Source organism: Ursus maritimus, unplaced genomic scaffold (assembly GCF_017311325.1).
Source record: "Ursus maritimus isolate PB19 unplaced genomic scaffold, ASM1731132v1 scaffold_14, whole genome shotgun sequence".
Lineage (NCBI taxonomy): Eukaryota > Metazoa > Chordata > Mammalia > Carnivora > Ursidae > Ursus > Ursus maritimus.
In genome coordinates, this window is record NW_024423786.1 from 18,581,238 (window position 1) to 18,600,582 (window position 19,345).

At 44.3% G+C, this 19,345-nt stretch overlaps 1 protein-coding gene and 1 pseudogene across 1 annotated transcript in view; one reads left to right on the plus strand and one right to left on the minus strand.

Annotated features, from left to right (window-relative positions):
• The window catches only part of PDZRN3 (PDZ domain containing ring finger 3), a 237,068-nt gene that overhangs the window by 111,247 nt on the left and 106,476 nt on the right, over positions 1-19,345 (plus strand). The window lies entirely within an intron of this gene.
• On the minus strand, positions 16,881-16,991 carry LOC121102641 (annotated as a pseudogene).

Genomic DNA, 19,345 nt, shown 5'->3' on the forward strand with positions numbered 1-19,345 from the left:
AGGATATCTGTTCCTTTTAGATTAGGGAAGTTTTCAGCTATTATATTTTAAATAAGTTTTCTGGCCCTTATTCTCTCTCTTATCCTTCTGGGACATCTATAATGTGAATATTATTTTATGTGGAATTGTCCTAGTGGTTCCTTAAAGAATCTTCACCTTTGAAAATGTTTTTTCATTCAGTGCTCTGTTTGGGTAATGTCTATCCCTCCGTCTTCCAACTTGCTGATCTGTTCTCCTGCTTCATCCAGTCCACTGTTGAGCCCCTCTAGCATATTTTTCAGTTTGGTTACCGTATTCTTCAGCTTTGTAACTTGTGTTGCTTTTTTTTTCTTTTTTCTGTCTCTTTGTTGAAGACCTCACTGTGTTTTTCCATTCTTCTGCCAAGTTTGGTAAACATCTTTATGATTGCTTCTTTGAGCTATTGATCAGATATATTGCTTATCTCCAGTTCATTAATTTTTTTTCAGTCTTCCTCTGTCTCTTCATTTTTCCTGACTTCCTATGTTTGTTTCTGTGTGTTAAGCGAAGAAGCTGTTTCTCCCAGTCTTGAAGGTGTGTTTCATTCTATTGTCTGTGCCGTGCCTTACAGAGTAGTAGCCTTCTAAGTTGTCTCTGCAATTGTTTCAGTCCTGTAGGCCCAGAAATGCAGGCCCCATGGCCAGCAGAGCCAGGTGTTCAAGGATGTTCCGTCTGTGAGCTGCATGAACCTCCAGGGGCTAAGGGGCTGGGGCAGTCCTGCTTGTGGGGTCTGGCAGGGTGAAGGCCACAGTAGCTTGGGATGGAGGCAGCAGGGTGAGCACAGGTGCTAGTTGTGGCAGGGTGGGAGACCAGGTGGCTAAGCACTGGGCCAGGTCTGGTTGATTATAGGGGAATATGGGGGTGAAGCACGTGGCACTAGGAAGGTAGATGGAAAACACCAAAAATAGCATCTGTCCACACTGTGCTAACAAGAAAGAAGAGGAGTTTAAAAAAAAAAAAAAAAGTGGTGCTCACGAGCACCTCTGTCCTGGGACAGATCTCCCTCTCACCCCTGCCCCTTCAGTGTACCCCCTAAGACTAATCCGCCTATCTCACTCACACACAGCTAGCGGAATGGTGTCTCGGTTTCCTGCGGCCCTCTGGCTTTCCTGCATGCCAGCTCCACTTGGTTGTCCAAGCCAGTAGCTGTGGAGGCTCACCTTCCTGGTGCAGATCTCCGTGGGCTAGAGTGCCCAATGTAGGGCCCAAACCCCTCTGCAGAGAGAAGCTGTCCACTTGTGATAGCCCTCCCTCTTGTGGGTTACAGTGCCAGGGGCTGGGGGAGGGGTCCTGGCCACACTGCTCTCTGCCCCTCTGCTCCTCTTACTAGTCGGGATGTGGCTTTTTTTGTTTTCTTTTTTGCCCGTGTGTGTGTATGTGTGTGTGTGCGTGTGTGTGTGTGTGTTGTAGAAGAGTTGTTCTATAGTCTTCAGGTCTTTTTGGATAGAATTGTTCTATACGGACCTGTAACTTCGGTGTGTCCTTGGGAGGCGGTAAGCCTCAGGTTCTTCCTATGCCATCATCTCGAACCCTCTCCCTTAGTCTTAATCATTTTTAAGTGTTCAACTCAGTGGCATTAAGTACATTCACACTGTTGTGCCGCTACCGCCACTGTCCATCTCCAGAACTTTTTGATTGTCCCAAACTGAAACTCAGCTCACTGAACCATTCCCTTTTCTTCCTTCCCTCCAGCCCCTGGCAACCACTGTTCTACTTTGTGTCTCTATGAATTTAACTACTCTGGTCTCTTATAGAACTGGAAGCATACAGTGTTTGTCCTCTTACGACTGGTGTATTTCACTTAGCCTCATGTCCTCAAGGTTATCCATATGTAGCATATGTCAGAATGCCCTTCTTTTTTAAGGCTGAGTAGTATTCTGTTGTGCGTCTCTACCGAGTTTAGTGTACTCACCTGCCAGTGGACGCTGAGATCACTTTCACCTTTCGACTAGTGTGACTAATGCTGCTGCTATGAGCATGGGTCTACAAATATTTCTTGAAGACCCTACTTTTTATACTTTATAGCCAGGAGTGGAATTTGTGGATCATACGGCAATGCTATTTTTTTTTAAGATTTTATTTTTTATTTATTTGAAGAGATAGAGACAGCCAGCGAGAGAGGGAACACAAGCAGGGGGAGTGGGAGAGGAAGAAGCAGGATCCCAGCAGAGGAGCCTGATGTGGGGCTCGATCCCAGAACGCCGGGATCACGCCCTGAGCCGAAGGCAGACAGACGTTTAATGACTGCGCCACCCAGGCGCCCCGATTTTTAAATTTTTGAGAATACACCATATTATCTTCATCTCTTATTATTTATATTGTTTACTTGGACCTGAAAGACTTAACTCTTGTAGTTGCTATATCTGTATGGTATCCCACATCTAAGAAACATTTTAGTCATGTCTATGAGGTCAACTGCTTTTGTGTATACAACCATTTATAATTTTGAGCTGGCAAATATTTTAGTCCACAAAATATATTAACAAAATGCATTGCAGAAACTCTGCATCGTCTTGCCTGTGAAATATGAAGCCAATTTTCAAAGCACATGTGTAAATTACAGATACGGATTCAATTATATGGCATACTGAATATTTTGATTGCCATGGCTACAGATGCTACAAATATTCTCTAAAGTTCTTCTGTGTCATTTTGGGAGTATCCTCTTGAACATATCTCAGTTCTCCAGGCTGTCCAGCGTTTTAAAGAGCCTTGCAGCATCCTTTTGGGCCTAAACCTAACTGCGATATTAAGTTTGGGGGCGTTTGGTGGTTTATCTAACATCTTATTCTTCTGTAACTAAATGTTAGGTGACAAAAGTTAAAGCATGTTATGCAATGGTCAAGATGAGAATTCTTTTCATGTAGGAAAAAAGGCCTGTTTGGAAAATCCTTAGCAAACCAGGATTAGAAATTAAAAATGAAAAACTATAATTTGCTTGAATTGTATGACTTTGCCCAAAGTTAGTCATATGTGAATTGTTTTACATAACAACAGGTAACATTAATAAGTATTCACTGTAGCCAAAGCACTTAGCTCTTATATCTAAACGTCTGATCTTATTACTTTAATAAGATCATAGAATTATCATCCCCTTTGTTTACCCAGATTAGGAAATTGATACTCAGAGAGGTTAACTAAGTTACTCAAAGTTATGTACCTGGTAAATGGAGGACACATAAGCCTGGGTCTCTCACTTCATCACACTTTCTGTTCTTCCGCCTGTAGCTATGTGCAATAGGATAAACATACACACATACAAACACACACACACACGCGGACACTTATACACACATATACAGATACACGCACGCGCACACACACACACACACCTCCCTCCAGACATTTGGACTGCTTTTTAACACCCACTTTGTGGTAGCCAATGACCACTCCCCTCAGAGATTAAGTATTTTGATTTTCTCCATGGTAGTGGAATTTGAGGAGCCAGGACCGATGGGAGTTCCACCTGAACGCCGGCGCAGCTGTGCTTACAGCTCAGCTCAGCACCTTGAACTCAGCATGCATTGTTTGCCGTGTTTGCTCTGACTTGGAAGAAGCCTCAGTGCTCTAGTCTGTAGGCAAACGATCCCAACCAGCGGCACAGCAGGACCATAAATGGATTTGCAGAGTTCTGCTCTGGAAGGTTTGGGCAGGTGTCCAGAACGTTTCGTACGGCAACAAGTGTAGACCTCTTCCTGGAGTGTTTGTTTTAAATATGAGACTTTGAGGATAAGTTTGGCCAGGGTTGGTATTATATTTTTCAGGGCTGCCTATTGATAGGTCTGAATCTAAATTTGTTTTTTTTTTTCACCGTGTATACCCAGAAGTCATAAGGAAAAAGATTGATGATTTGACTATGCAAAATTCATAACATATATATAGTGGCAAAAATATAATAAAAATTAAGCCAGCAGAAGCAGACAAAGGGCTGATTTCCTGCTCTCCTAATATGTTCCTGCATGTCAATAGGGAAAAGACAAACTACCCAGTAGAAAAGTTAGCCAAGAATACCATCAGTAAATGTATGAAAAGGTGCTCAACTTCATTCATAATTGAGACGATGTTGGCAAAGATACAACAGTCTGATAATATGCAGCATTGATGAGTGTGTTGACATAAACATCCTCATAAACTGTTGGTGGGAGTTTAAATTGGTGCAGCTTTTGGCAATATCTGTGAAAATTAAAATGCGCATTCTGGCTCATAAATTTCCATTATTAGGCTGGGATAAAATCACAAGAGTGCCAAGATATGTGCGCGTGCACACGTGCACGCACATGCGTGTAGGCGAGGATGCTACTTACAGCGTTGTGCAATGGAAAACCAACACCACCACGAGACGTCCCTTCCTCCTAAATTGGAAACGTAGCCGCTAAACAAGTGACAGCACCTCTTCCGACGGCTGCCCCGTGAAAAAGAGTAGAGTAGATCTGCCTGGTCAGTAAAGAACACCTTGGCTTCTGTATCTTTAGAACCCTTCTGTGTTGTTCAGCTAATGAGTATATAAAGGGTAAACTCTTTTCTGCATGGTCGGTTTTTTCATGCTGGGATACAGTATGGGGGGATTTGCTTCACAGTCAGATCTACGCAATGTAAATATGTCTTTTCTCACCATCTCACTTGCGGTCTAGCATAGCTTGTTACCTATCTGTAAAATGGGTTTATGAATGACCTCTTGCTTATAGAGGTGTTAAAGGTCAAATGAGATAATGCAGGTGAAATGCTTATCTTCCCACCTAGCACCCGTCAAGCCTTTGTCGGTACCTGTCATTTCTGGTGGGACTACAAATGCACACATTTAGCTCAGGAGCTGGTGCGTTTCTCCCCGCATGAAAACCGGGCCGCTCAGAGAGATCATTGCTGGGGGCTCGGACAACTAGAAGGGTTACCAAACCCATCTTTGCTGATGAACAGGAAAGCAGGCCAGAGGATCAGAACTCAGAACTGTGGGCTAGTTACCTGGCTTGGAGGACAAACTGCAAAGGATCCACAAGTGTTGGTTGAAATTTCTTAGGTCAGATTTTTTTTTTTTTAAGATTTTATTTATTTGACAGAGAGAGAGGCAGCGGCAGCGAGAGAGGGAACACCAGCAGGGGGAGTGGGAGAAGGAGAAGCAGGCTCCCCGCTGAGTAGGAAGCCTGATGTGGGGCTCGATCTCAGAACCCTGGGATCATAACCTGAGCCGAAGGCAGACGCTTAACGACTGAGCCAGCCGGGCACCCCTCTTAGGTCAGATATTGACAGGAATTGTTAGAATGTGAATGTATTTGTGTATTCATGATCCTCATGGCTCAAACCAAGACCGGAGAGTTGGCCCGGATAGAAAGTCCTTTGTAAACTCAGGACAGCTACCTTGCTTCCCCTGCCATGCCAGTCTTCCATCCTAACCTTTCGTTTTTTGAAGAACATCTTGATAAAAGACATCTTGTTAGGATACTTCGTTGTTACACACAGGCACAGATACTCAGTACAGTCCATTTGCCTAAATCTACCTTCTGCCCTCAGGCCTGCCCCGGTGGAAGAGTAGTTTGGGGTCTTCTCAAACTTTCCAATGCATTAATTCCAGCTTGAACTAAGTAGGATAAACAGACCCCGGACCTCATATCCTGGAGACCTAGCTTTTCAGGCTTTTCATAATCTGCCTTTCAGTGTGATCAAAGCTGTGTCCCCCCCCCCCAGAAGAGTTCCCTTTGCTTATCTTGCTTGTCCCAACCAAGGTGATTTTTCATTTGCATTACTAATCACCCTCTTCAAATGTATTGTTCCTAAAATTAGATTAAGTGCCCCTAAATGATTCCCTTGTGTTTGACAAAGGCAGCCGGACCCTTTAAATATGGGAGGCTGGTCTAAGCAAGTACTAAGGAGAAGGTCGCGGAAACTTCTGTATGTAGAAACAAGTAAGATTCTTCTGCTCAATCCTTCACTTTAGGGGAGCTACATTTTGCGGATGTCTGTCTTCAAGAGTGATAAAAATTAGTTCATTCAAGAATAAGAAACTCCACTATTACCAATTACCATTCAACTGTGGGTCAAAATATTTTTTAGTGAAAGAGCAGGATTTATTTGGTGGATTTTTGCAGTAAAGGCGCGGGGATCTGAAGACATTGTAGGAGCTTCATTCTTGGGTCTGTTCCTGGATGTGAAACGTCCTGGTTCGAGGCGGAGAGAGCTGACAGCTTTCATAGAGTTTCACCTCCGTGTAGACAGAGGAAGGAAACAGCGGCTGTTGTTTTGTGGACATGTGAATGTGAACAGGTTTGCTTTTTAGGGGCGCTGGTTAAACAACTTCTTAACTGGCCAGGGTCCAGCATGCTAATCATTAACCTGAGGCTGAGCGTCTGCTGCCCGGTGTATTCAGAATTAGTTTATCATTACCTCTAACTACTGCCTTTTATGGTTCCGGAGAGCTTCTATGAAATCTCTTATCACCGCCAAGCCTAATCTTCATTAACCAGGGCCGGTGCGCTGCTGTTTCTTCGTGGGACCAGAGTAAGCAGTTTATGGTCAATTGAGGAATTTTTAATCACAGCTGCTTCCAGAAAAATAGAAAGGAACAGCAGCTCACTCATTGCCGTCTCTGGACCATGTTCCCAAGTTTATATTCTCATGACCTACTTTCTCACTTAACTCTTGGTCACCCTGGGCCTCTGCATTTTTTTTTTAAAGATTTTATTTATTTATTTGACAGAGACAGCCAGCGAGAGAGGGAACACAAGCAGGGGGAGTGGGAGAGGAAGAAGCAGGCTCCCAGGGGAGGAGCCTGATGTGGGGCTCGATCCCAGAACACTGGGATCACGCCCTGAGCCAAAGGCAGATGCCTAATGACTGCACCACCCAGGTGCCCCTGCATTTTCTTTTTGACTTTGGAGGACTCCAGGTCAGTGGGGTAGAGTCAGGGCACCCTGGCAGGCAGTCTGGGCTTGAGGCTTCATGGGGTGCCTCTGGGGAGTCCCATTTCAGTGCCCCTTGTGTTAGCTCTGCTCCCAGCCAGGCCACTGCTCCTGCACAGTCTGCCCTGATACCTGGAAGCTGCCCTTAGTCACTTCCCTAGACGTTTTACAGCCCTCCAGTACCTCCTGGGTTGACACACTGCCTGTATAAACTGCCCTGAAGAAGCCCCCTCTTTTTCCTTTTCTCTCCTCTTCTTTTCTCCTTGTAGGTAGGTCTGTGTGTGTGACATTTTCATTTTTCTGTGTGTGTGTGTGTGACATTTTCATTTTTCTGATTATCAAAGTATATACACTAAATAAATGAAACCAGTACATGTCCTCTACATGGTGGAAAATCTGGAAGAGTTGGAAAAATGGAAGAAAATAGCTGTTAAAAATCTAATTTCCAACATGCAAGCGGAGCTAATTTTCATTTCAGTGTCTAAAAACAGCTTTTAAAAACATTTTAAAGGGCTCAACATGTTCAAGTTATGTGTAAGCATGAAAGTCCGGCTACGAGGCCTAAAGTTTGCATTTCCCATGTAGCGGAAGGTTGAATAATTAATTTATTAAAGCTTTTCTGAGCCTCCAGAAGGGTTTGTCTGGGTCTTATTTAACCCTAATAGGCAAGTTTGAGAAACTTCGGTTTAATTTATACTTCAATTCAGCATTTTTAAAAATCTGTTTAGAAAGCAGGCGTGATTATAGGGGCAGAGAGCTGTCCCCCTTCAAAAAAAAAAAAACAAAAAACAAAAAAAACCCTGAAATTCCCTGATGATGCTATTAAAGGCCTTCCTTTGGGTTTTATGTTTCTAGGATATTGTCCACACAAATCTATGCAACGTTAAAAGAATGTGGACGACTAGTAGCGTGTATGTTTTAGCCTTCTGAACCAAGGGTTTATGAAACTGGTTGAAGAGTGTTTTATTGAAACAAGACAAATATTTATAAACAATTCAGAATCCCCTGTTTTGAAATGTAAAGTGTGGTCCTAGCGGAGCCCAGAGTTCCAGGTGTTTCCTGTCTGCATTTGGAATGCTTAGCTGCTGCCTGGGCTGCCCGAGCCGCTAGTGCTTTCCTAGCTTTTAATAAGAAACTAAGAATCACCCAGCTTCCCTGCTAATGCCTGAATGGCGGAAAGCGCTCCCAGCAACATACTTGATTTAATGAGCACAAAGCTGTCTTCAGACACGTACGTATGGGTGTATTCTGATCTATTACATTTGTCACTTAATTAAAGAAAAAACAAACTTGTTTACAGAGGAGTGTGTTAACTCCTGCCAGTATATAAGCTCTGCGTCTTTAAACACATTCGTACTCATCAGAGGTTTACTTTCTGGTCTCGGGGCTTCTGTGTTGCTACAGTCCCTGGTTTCTGTGAAATAGAAATATCATGTATTCGCCCAGACAGTTGGAAGCTGCTCGTATAAATACCGGCCGTTGTGATCTAACTGTCAGCCTGACAGGCCTCTGCTTCCGAAGGCCTTCTTTTAAAACTGAGCACAATGAGAAGTCTGTTTTAGATGCGGCTGCCAAGGCTTGGTCCAAAAGCACGGATTTGTTTTCCGTTTGCCAGCAGAACGGCTCTTGACAGCATGCCCTGCTTTGTCCGCCGATGCTGTGGATGGTACTTTGGGGTGGTGAGAAAGGCCGCCCTTTTCTCCTTCCATCTCCTGATCCTGCCCCAGGCTCGACACCCCGAGGACCGGATTTCAGCATGAGAAGTGCAGCCACATCGTTCCCTTAAGGAGCAGTGGGAAAATGAGAAGAGAAAAGCTTGCCCCACAAAGAATGTCCAAACACACTAGCAAGCCGAAGGGTGGAATGCAACCAGGAATGGAAGGATTGAGGAAGGGGACCCGGGGATCCCCAGGGCTGGGGTGGGGGTGGCTTGGAAAGGAGGACCATTTTTCTAGCTTGGACACGAAGTCTCCTGCTTTGGCCCTTCTTTTCCACGTGGCTGGAGGCTTCTGAAGTAGACTTCCTTCTCCCTAATGGTGAGCGTGCAGGAGACCCCGCAAGGGCAGAGGCTTCCTGCTTCGTTTTCTTCCTGGAAGTAAGGGATGGGTGAAAAAATAGAGAAAAGGAGAAATTAAGTCACCCATACTCCTGCCCCCTTAAAAGTAGCTACTGTGACCATGTTGCCGCATTTGCTTTCAGTGGCTTTTTTTCTTTCTCTGCTTATATATTAAAAAGTAATAGCTGAATATCCTTTTCTTCGCAGTTTAATGTTAGCGCTATAAAATGTTGCATATAGAACTAAAGCCCTCCTTGGATCATAACCCTTCCACTCCCATGCCAGACCCCTCTCCACTCAGCCCTTACTGTGAACTTGATATGTGTTCTTTCTGTCTTTATTTTCTACTTATGGGCCTTTTAACTGTCCCTCTGGTTCAGGCCTCTTCATAGAACACACACTTTCTTCATCCCCCCATTACTGGATTTCTAGGTTGTTCGCACGTGTTTTGCTTTTCCAGGCGATGCTGCTGTGAGCTTCCTTACACAACCCCTCCCTGTGCTTAGGTGCCCCCCCGTCCTTGTCCAGTAGAGACCTAGGGGTGGAATTGCTGGTTCTTGGGCACCACATGGTATGCAAGAGCACTAACTTGACGTACATCGCCCCCGACTATATTTACTATGGTTGTGCTTGATTTCTGGCCAACTGATTCATCAACAGGAAAATAGACAAAAGAGACAGGGGACAGAAAGAATGGAGTGGGATCCTGTTGAACCCCAAGCTATGAGGACGGTTTCTGAGCTGGTTGCACAGTCGGTGCTTTCCTCATTATCACAATACTTGCTTCTGATAGGAAACATTTGTTTGAGGGCCCCTTCTCTCCACCCCCAACCCCCAGTGTACAACAAATGAATCAGTCATGGCAAAAGAAACAAATGGCTTTTTGTTGTTGCTCCTTCTTTAAAGATAATCTGTTGTTTTCAAAACATTTGCAACTATTGCTTTCAAGGAAAGGTGGCGGGAGGCCCCTGGTTTCCCCAGGTGGAAACATTTGCAGCCCTTTTCAGAGACATCATAGAGGAGAGCTCCCCGTGCCAGCAGTGAAGGCAGGAAGTTGTCTGTTTGGTATTTACTCAGGCATCTTCTGGCAAGAATCGATGACTCAGTTGGAGCTGAAAGTTGCTGCTTGCAATTGCTTGGGAGGTTAGGGAAGAGGATGTTTTTCCTCCAAGGCCTAAAAGCCTGAGACCCTAATTTAAAATGACATTTTGGTGTGTCTCTCCCCATGAGATGCTTCTGCCTTCCAGGGCTCAAAGACTAGTCTATCAGTAAGTTAATAAATATGGGCGGGACGCCCCCTGGAGCCATAGCGGTGTGAGATCCAGAAGGACTGTTGGTCACCATCTATGGGGAAACTGAGGCAGGAGGAATTAAATGATCAGCCTAGCCCACAGACTGTGGAGGAACGAGGGGTCAAGCAGAAGGTAGAGAGCCAGCTCTTCTGCCTCCCAAGAGCAGAGACCACTGCGTGGCTCGGGTGTCCTGCTGGAGCCACCCCAGAACACAGCCCGCCTGGTCCCGTGGCAGGTATTCAGCGCACGTGGTAGCCCGAGATCCTCCTATCCCAGGGTGGCAGCTTTCCAACCTGAACGTGAAGGCAGAGGCACTTCCTCACGGGGGGCTTGGAAAATAAGAAAGGAAAAGTTAAACACATGAAAAATGTAAATAGCAGAGTAAGCCTGTGTGTTTTTAAAATTATTATTTATATCTTGCCTCCTTCCACAAAGGATTTACAGCATCTTATGGGCATTAAACCCCAGTAGCAGAGGTACGGGTAACAAATGCTGAGCCACCGGAGCGGGTGAAATTGTCTTTAGGTCCTTGCGTTTAAACCACAGTCGTAATATACAAATAGAACCTCAGAGGGACACTACAGGCTCTGTTGCCAGAGGCTGGTTTATTTATTTTGTCTTCTGGAGGAGGAAGCCTTGGGTATGGCTAGGGAAGTGGACAGCAGAGAGAATAAATATTTATTGTCCAACTTATCAGTTTCGTGTGCCTTATTCTTCCCTTTCTCACATCTGTAGCAGAGAGCCTTTTATCCTTACATTTCTGGAGAAGTTAGACCCTGCTTATATTAGTGATTAATATTTAAAACAGGCCTTACCTGGAGCTAGTTCTCTCCAGTGACTAAAGGTTGCACGAGAGGCTTCTTGGCCAGGCTGAAGGATGAACTGTTCGCTCCTCTGTCGCCCCCTGGTGGTCTCTGGGGTCACCGGTGGTCCGTGAGAAGGAGCGGCAGAGCGGGTCCCTGCTGAGGCACCACTGTCCACCTGTCCGTCTGACCTGTTGCTCAGGGGTGCAGCTGGCCACCACGATGGCAGAATTCTGTACGGAGACACTTTGGTTGGCCTTTCTTCTTTCATTCACATGGTTTTCTTCCACTTCTCTGCCGCTGTCCCCGGAGTTGTAGACACGAGTCCAGACTAAAGCACAAGGCTTTGATCACCGAAGAGAGGGCAGCCTTCCTTGGCGGCTGCTCTGTGCGAGGCCTTGTGCGTTCAGGGCTGCACGGTGGGAGGGGTTGTGTGGAGGGGCTGCGTGCCGCTCGGCCGGGGGTCCATGTGTGAGGCCCACAGGGTTTTTCAAGTACAGTTCTAGCTGGTAGCCCTGCGCGTTGTGAAGGATGGAGAACAGGGTGGCGGTGGCTGTGTCTTAATTACAGAATTGAAGTCCGACTTACGATCACTAACGCCTGAGCACCCCTTCCTGTATACAGCTTTAGAGATTGGTGAAAGCCTCGTTTCAGTCCACCTTTTCTTTGCCAAGTGTTCAGCTGCCAATAGTCGTTTCTCATTTGGCTGATTCTAATTAGAGCTGACATTACCGAACTCCATAACTTCTCCAAGTCACTGAACTCACACAGTCTCGTTGCTCAAAGCAACGGAGAAGTCACCTGTCATTCAACAAGGTGGAGGAAAAAACCTATTACTCTTCCTTATTTATACCTTATGGTGTGTATCCGTGTAGGTGTGTATACACGCATGTGTGTGTGTGTATACATAACCGCATTAGAGAAAATGAAAATATGTTTATATACACGGTTTTAAAATGTTTTTTTGAGAGAGCATTGGGGGTGGCGGCGGTTAGGGGCAGAGGGAAAGGGAGAGAGAGAATATCAAGCAGGCTTCACGCCTGGCATGAAGACCGGCATGGGGCTCAATCTCACGACCCTGAGATCGTGACCTGAGCTGAAATAAAGAGACACATCCTATTGAGCCACCCAGGCGCTCCTACACACACAGTTTTAAAGGAGATCCTCTTTTTCCTGATGTATCATAAACTGTTCCTATTTAGGGTGCCATAAATGATATCCTTTGTCATTGGATAGTTTGGGGCCTCAGGGCTTTTTAATGGCTCTGTAGTTGACTTGGGGCTGTGTTTTAACTTACCTTGCCATTATTACTGTCATTTTTGCCATTATAAATGATACTGTGTTGAAGGTCCTTACATATAAATCCTTCAGTCCATTTATACATTTTTCCTAAGTTTCTAGAATTGGAATGTTTTCCCATTGTTGTGAATTATCTCCCTCGCAAGGTGGGGGCCACTGCTTTCCCATAGGTAATATCTGAGCCTATTGATCTTCTCCCTGCCCCTTGCTAGTACTGGGTTATTTTTAACCTTTGCTATGTTGGTAAGTGGGAAAAAAAGGGCACCTTGTTATTTAAATTAGTACTTGTTTTACATATAGAGTTGGACCTGTTTCACTTATTCATTAGCCAATCCTATTTCCTCCTTGGTGCTAGGCTTGTAACCTTCCCCATACTTTGGTTGATAGGTTCATCTTCTATCTTACAGATACAGAAAAGCTTCATTTATATAAGAGATACCAACATTTTCATCTTTTTTGTAAACATTTACTCCCATTTGTTTTGCCTTTTCTTGAGATTTAAGCAATACAAATAAACCATCTTTAATAAACATTGCTTATTTAATAAATATATTAAATAATGCAGTAAGTTTCAAGCTTCAAAGATGTGATAAATTATATAGAGTATCTTTCACAAAATGGACTGTTTGAAAATTCTGATGTCTACTGGTTTATCTGTTAGAATATGTTTTGGCTGATACGGTTAATCAGTGTTCTGCAATTTTTGTTGGGGAGTTTTTTGTGCAGTGTTTTATCTACCTAGTTGGTTGGTGGCTCAGTTCTCTTAAAACCAACAACGACAAACCTGACACAGTAAGGAAAGTTGCATGAATGAAATTCCATGACTCTTTTTAAAGATTTATTTATTTGAGAGAGGACAAGTGTGCGTGGGAGGAAGGGGAAGAGGGAAAGGGGGAGAGAGAAAATCTCCAGCAGACTCCACTCAGAGCCCAACTCGGGGCTTGATCTCACAACTCAGATCATGACCTGAGCTGAAACCAAGAGTCGGACACTCAGCCCACTGTGCCACCCAGGCCCCCAGAGGTATGGCTTCGTTCTTAAATCAAAAGAGCAAAATCTTTGCTTGCAGTTCTGTGATCTCACACTCCTCAATTCCAAAGTTGCCTCTCTAGGGTGTGGAGAGATCGTGGAATAGGCATGGGATTTGGCTATAATCAGAAACTTGATGGAATGGCATTTCCAAAGAGCCAGAAGCACTGGTTGGAGTTTGCTGCAAAATCCATTCTCTCCATGTCACAAGCACTGCACAGAAACATCGTCGTTTTGTGTTTCCCGTACTTACTTTGAGCGAAGTTCCCAGGAAGCCTCTTTGTGTATTTCTCCACGTACCAATCAGTCATGTTGTTGATCCATATCTGAAAAATTAAATTATTACTCTTAAGTTATTGTGTGCATACACATAAGTGACACCCAAACGGTTATCTTTATATATAAAATCTGATAACTTACATGGGGATGGACCTGCTTACTAATAAATAGTCTACTGTGGGGGTGGGAGCAGTGGTTTGTCGTTCTGCTGACTTGTTGAGTCAGAGCATTACTTCATTCCTTGGAAATGAAGGGCTCAGAAGACGGAGTCGTTATAAAGTATGTCAGATCCGTAATCACCAACTAATCATGATTTGGGAGATGCAGCCTCGGTTAATAGTGGCTGCCCAACAGGGAGCATTCAGATGCACGCCAGGCTCGGACTGAGCCCGCTACTGTGGCCGAGAGATTGATTCCAGAAAAATAACATTCTCTATTTGGAACCAGGAAAGTTGTCATGGAGATGAAAATCTTCCTGGTACCATAAAACCCTGCTTGTCATCTGACTTGAGCCCCATATTTGCACAGGTGGTTCCTCTAGCCGAGAAGGGCAGAGTAAAAACAAATCTATTCTTCCTGAATGGTGCCTTTATGTGTCCAAAAGAATATGTTTCCTTTCTTCAGCCCCTCAATTAATGGCCCATTATCAGCTAATTAAATCACATGTAAATTTTATGTGGATTCATTTGTTACACAACGCTGGCTCACTAACCCCATATTCCTGTGTGTTTAACCATATACGTGTTCTAATTAACAGTGCGAATGAGGTGCATTGGTTGGTCATCCAGGGAAAACAATAATGTACCCACAAAAGGCAGACACACATACACAGCCAGTAGTGTAATGTTAATTTCCGCTTAATAAGGAAGGGCAGAAGTATGAATAAATGCGCGTCTGGCACGTACAGTGTGATTTTGGGATGCCGTATTTGCATTTCTGTTCAAAAAAGGAGTAACACGCCGGGATTTCTGTTTCACTGAGTTATGTTTCAGATGTGGAGGCCGTGTATGTAATACAGAAACACATCTGTCCAAGTTCTCTCCCTTCCCCCCTTGCTTTCTTGCCTCTGTGTCAGAGAGCAGATCTTGATCTCTGTATAAATTTTGTATAAAAGCTTTAATTGTGGGTTTTTCATTTCAGTCCGTGATGCCTTTCTGCCCCAAAGAAGTTCAAAGCTTTTACCAAGTTTCTTGAGACACACTCATGGTTGCACTGAGACAGTGGAGTTCAGACACAATAAATGCTGTGTTGTATTTTTGGAAATGTACTTGTATTCTGTCATTTAAGACTTCGCAAAGTGCGTGGGGAAAAGCATTAGATGATGTCCTCTATAATCAAGAAGTACCAAACTGAGTAAAAGAAGTTTTCATTATTCGTTAGGTGAAGCTGAAGAGACAACAATGGGAATGCTCTTTGGAATGAAGCATTATGGATAAAGATTTGATTTAAAATGAATAAAGTGCTTTTTTTTTTGAAGCCCAGTATTTAAACTATGAAATCATACCTCCTTGAGGTTTAAAAATAAAGAATTACCCATGTGTAATGTGAGAACTTGGTTATGCATTCCCAGATGTTTAACCCACCTGTCACTTGTAAATGGAACTCACATCAGATTTATGACCTCAGTAGAATCTTCTAGGTAAATAATGTACAACTTATACATTTGCTTGTAGAAGTAGCACCTAATAGAACAAATTCTGAAGGAGCCGTTAAAATCTAGATTTAGACTATAAAGAAAACACAGCTATCCAAAACTTGTTTAGTTTCTTTTTAAAAGACTGAAATACCAAAATTCTTCGAGATGGCATTTTATGTTTATAATAAAACTGAGATCAAGGGAACTTTGAAATAAAAATGCCTTATCGAAAACAAAACTAGCTGTGGTGGTATAATGTTCTCTGCACAGGAGCATCCATATATCCGGCCCCGTAATGCAGATTCACAACTGTGCGTTGCATCTTTCTTGTGCATAGGAAGAATTTCACTTTTTCTTGCTTATTCCAGAAGGAACTGCAGTGTGTAAAACATTGGCGTAGCTGTGCCAGAAGGTGGCGCTCTGATACCATAGCTCTTGGTCATTCCTTTCCCCGGAAGAGAGGCTCTGGCCACCCTGTGCCACACCACAGGATTTTCTGTAAGGAACCACACAGCTCATCTTTAGAGATACCTGGACCCCAGAGAGACTTACCTTACATCTGACCACTTATCCTTGACCGACCTGCCTTCTCTGCAGCTGTGTGTTGAAAGTTGTCATTTCTTACGGTTGCCTGGTTTCATGATGCCAGTTCCAGAACATAACGTACCACAAAATAGGAACTCCCGTCCAATAGCCTTACTGGAGTGTGTGTGGTGGGGGAGGGGGAACCGTTCTAATAAAAGATCATTCAGAAAGCTGGATATTAAATATAATCTTTAATGAATGTTGAAAAAATAATTTTACTTGTTGATGGCCTAAACTTGTAGAAAACTAAGTGTCTTCCTTTCCCTTCTCAGATCTATCTGACAATCCCCTGTCTTATGGGAAGCCATTTATTTAGACACTGAAGAACGCCATTATGGAAATGGAATCGTCTCTATAAAAACCTATCATTTGGGCTGCAACCAAGTTATAATTTTGACTGAAAACATAATAATTACTTCAGACAAAAGGTTTTACACTTGATTCTATGCATCATGAGTCAACTTAATCAAGATGCATGTGTGATAGCACCTGATTTTCTCTCCTGTTGCCTGCTGTTGTGTTTTTCCTCTTTTCCTTAATAACACAACTCTAAGAAAAGGGTCTCATTTAGTCTAAAAGCTGGAGATAATTCAAGGAGCTTCATTTTTCTGACAGCTTGTTTAGAATTTCGATGACCATGTCAGCCACTTTGTTTCCACCAAATATGGAGTCAGGGGGTCAAATTTAACATGGCTCCCCTTTGACATCCTAAGAGCCTGGGGTTGTAGCCTCCTCTCTGTCCGACATTGTTGTTTGTGTTTTTTCCATAGTAGGTACACAATGGATTGATCTTGAATGAATCGTTGTTAGGTTAGAAGTGGGAGAGACTAAATGTTGAAGGAATAGTTAAGAGTCTTCTGCAGTCATCAGGGCGAATAATGATGGTGACCTGTATAGGGAAGTGGCAGGCAAGTTGAAGATGGGTTGGATGAGCCCAGTTTGGGAGGCAGATTCCGTAGAACCTAGGAATAAACCACAGGACCATGTTTATTAACAGAGGCTGGGACCCTCGGTAAAGGGTATCATCTCTGACTTCCACTTCCCAACTGAGAGTAGAAAGGACTTGTAACAAACTATAGAAATGATCCCTGAAAGTATAGTCTTGTAGAAAGGACTTGGAAAGATGCCCTTAGCTCAGGAGGGCAGTTGGCATGAATTTAATCAGAGATGGGAATCAAGTGGAGAAATTGGTTTGGTTGTTAAGAGCCCCACAGCAAACCAAGGAGACTGTGGTTTTGTGTTTGGATTTTGCAACTTGAATCAAGTTAATGAAGTCAGAGCGAAATTTCAGCAAGAGTTTGTAATAACCTGTCCAAATAGTTCCAAAGCTTACAAGATCTCCGAATCACCTAACTGGACTTTGGTAGGGAAGGAGAAGAGTCCATGGATTGCGTAAGGAGTGTATGGCACCGTGCCTGCTCCGGAGAAAATTGGAATCTGTCTTGGGAGACCAGACTTGCACAATGGAGGCAAAATCCAACTGTACTAAACACGAAGAAACAAGCAGGGCTCAAAATGAGCAGAAGACTCGGTGGAGAGATTCACACTGGCTTCAGCGTACAGGTTAAGCAACACAGAGAAATCAAAGCTTTAAGATGGACAGATTGAGAGCGAAAGAGAGGAGCCTTCTTAAGAAATGGGGCTCTGGTGGGCAAAGGTAGATACGGTCTAGAATATATATGGAGGTGGTTTAAAGGGGACCAGTCTTGGGTGGAGGTGGAGCTGACAGGTGGGCTTGAGGCTGGGTTACTGAGTTGCCAAAATAAAAGGACGAGGAGCTTGCCCTTAATCCAGTTCACAACAAGGAACCATTGTTGGGTAGGGGCTGAGCTTGTTAAGGCTGTGTTTTAGGGGGATTACTCCGGCAATGACACTGGTATAGACTGGAGCCTTGGCAATTAACGTTCCGCAGGCCTAGTAATTCAGCTCCAAGAGACTCAGGGCCCAAAGTGAAGTTGACATACCTCACATTGAAAACAGGGGTTTGGGGGGGGGGGGGGAGTGGAAAGCAAAAAGAAGTTTAAAAGGCCAAGTTCAAGTTCAATCTTAATAAACAGATTTAAAAAAAAAGCAACGTGGGCTTCCTCTGATACTCTTTGTAACCCCCATTCCTATGGGGGCAGCGTTTTCCAAATAATAAAAGAAAGCTGACAGTTAATACCATCAATAGGAATAATGACAGTAGCCAGTATCCATTAGGTTTTCTCCGTGGTGGGCTCCGTCTAGCACTGAACATGTATTAAGTCGTGTAATCATCACAGCAACATAGAGGTGGGTGCTGTCATTATCCTCATTTGACAGGCAAGGAATTTACAGCATGGGGACGTTCTGTAACTGGCCCCAAAAGATGCAGCTGCAGTCAGTAGCGAACTTAGATGTGAACCCCCTAGCACCCCCAGATTCCTTCCTGCATCTGGTAATTCAGCAGAAGACCTCTGTGCCCTTTCGTCTCCCACTCTTCCTCCAACCCCAAACCTTTGGCATTTTGGAGGATGCCACAGTATTGATATTTCAGTGCTTTGTTCACCATTTATGGAGTCCTTGCAATTAAGTTAGTTCCAGAAAATCCAAGGGCTTGTGGTCATTTGTATCTAGAGCACGCACCCGAGAGCCTCACGCTAACGGTATAGATGCCTTGGGTTCCAGGGCATCCCTCATTCAGGTGCTGAGCTGGTGTGAGGACCCACCAGGGAGGCCATGGCAGGTCAGGTCTGAGAGCCTGGGAGGGTGGCTCGTGGTGGCTGGGCCTCCAGGTGTGACAACTGTAGCCCGTGGCTGTGGGAGTTAGCAACGGCGTCCGGCACAGGCCTAGGCTTTGTAGGTTCGGGCCTTGATCGTGAGCGATCCCCAGTCACACTGTCGGGATTCTGATGGCAAACTTCGTGAGATTAGGGACCCATGCATCTTTTCCACAGCTCGATAGCAGTGCCTGGAACAGTGCCTGGAACCTGGTCTGTGTTGAAGGGAGTAAGTCAGGAAGCACGCTGTTGGTGGCTGACTAAAAGAGGTCCAGGAAACTCTGATTGTTACCAAGGATGAGGACACACCCTGTGGTCATTCACCCCTCTCCTGTGGTGTCCCTGGCCACTGGCAGTCACCTAGCTTCAACGCTCCTCACACGTGAACAGAGCTTGCTTTCCACGAGGCTGGGATGGTGCAACCTCAGCTTTTCCCTCGGGAAACAGCAAGTCTGACGGAGGAGACTCCAAGCCGCCACCTGGCCGTACCCCATCTGTGTTGTACAGATAGCTGTGGGGGTGCCGGAGATTCGGAACATGGGTCCCCCTCTCTTTGTACCACTGCTGTGGAAAGATAGGTTATAGCTAATAGCGATTATTCATTGTTTTCGATGGAGCAATTAGCAGAGGGTACTCAAGCATTTATTCTACCACTTCCCAGATGTCTAAGTTTTGTAAAAACTTTTGAATGAAAGTGGCATTTAAACTCCTGTGTCCTCT